Here is a 1,511-nt window from a genome sequence, read left to right as displayed (position 1 = left end):
TTTCTAACCATGTTTTGTTTTTTATTTTTTTCATGCTCTCAACATCAGTTAACGTCCGGGTCCAACATGCCGCATTGCCAATTCAAAATCTCTTTATATAATACATAACAAAACATCTCTCTCGATAACAATATCTCTCTCTAAATAACAATATTCTATAAGAACTACCAAAACCATCAACTATTTACTCAAATTCCTAATGAAAAACACAATTTTCTAAGCAAATACTCAAAATCCTATTGGAAACTCAAGTTTGTAAAAAAATCTTAAAATATTACAAAAAAATTGATAACTAAAAATTGTAAAATTTATAATGCCAAAAAAATTATAAATTTTATGATTTTTACAATTTTTAATTAATATATATATTTTTACAATTTTTCACAAATTTTTAAGAATTTTTACAAAGTTAGGTTTTCAATAGGACTTTGAGTATTTGGTTAGAGAATTGTGCTTTTCATTAGGAATTTGAGTAAATAGTTGATGTTTTGGTAGTTGTTATAAGTTTATTGGAATAACTGGTTAAAAGTTTTTTTTTATTTTTTTTATGAAAGCTCATGGGAAGCTCATATTAAGAAGCTCACTCAAGAATTTCCGCACTATCATCATCCTGTACAAAAAGATCTTTTTTCTTTTACAATTTTATCGCAACCTTTTTTTAAATAAAAACACAATTCTTTCTTTAGATATTTTATTATTCTTTAGAGTTAAAACAAAGTTCCCATTCTTTAAAAAGATATAAACTTGATGGAAAAATTCTTTTAAATCAAGCTAATGATCCCACATGTAAAATCTATTAAATCTAAATACGATGCAAATCAAATCTCTAAAATTACAATACAATTATTTTAGGATGCTTAGAATAATATGATTTTCATAAGTTTAAGAAATACCTAATGCAGAGTTGGGAGTTCGTCATTAACCTTGACAAAGAAGAACATGAAGAAGAACACTCGATAAATTAATTTCTCTCTCTTGACCTCTTCCTTTAATTACACAAATCCTAAGTGATGACGATTACAATTTTCATGTGTATTTGCTTGTGTAATCCTAATAGGTAGAATGATCAACTTTTAATTTGGTACGTCTATCAAATAACCAAATTAATAAATAGTTTAACTTATAGTCAAAGTGATTCAATACTTAATTGGGTCTACATAATTTTTAGGTTTTTAGGGCATTTTAAGACCTATAAATACCAAATATAAAAAGAGGATAGAGAGCCGTCAAAGATTATTGAAGAAAACAACTTAGAAAATACCATTGAAGCTGACTCGGAAGCATTTCCATCAAGATTGAAGATCTTCTTTTGATTTCTTTGAAGTTTATTATAAGTTTCTTTATTTCTTGTGGTTATACTATCTTTTAGACGTTTTTATTCTTGATTATGAACTAAATTTCTAAATACCTAGGGGAGATAAACCCTATAATGAATTATGTCTTTTGATTTCTATTTTATGCAATAAATACTTGAATCTTGTTCTCAGCTATGTGTGCTTAATTCTTGATTT

Source organism: Gossypium hirsutum, chromosome A05, assembly GCF_007990345.1.
Source record: "Gossypium hirsutum isolate 1008001.06 chromosome A05, Gossypium_hirsutum_v2.1, whole genome shotgun sequence".
Lineage (NCBI taxonomy): Eukaryota > Viridiplantae > Streptophyta > Magnoliopsida > Malvales > Malvaceae > Gossypium > Gossypium hirsutum.
This window is presented reverse-complemented; position numbering follows the sequence as displayed.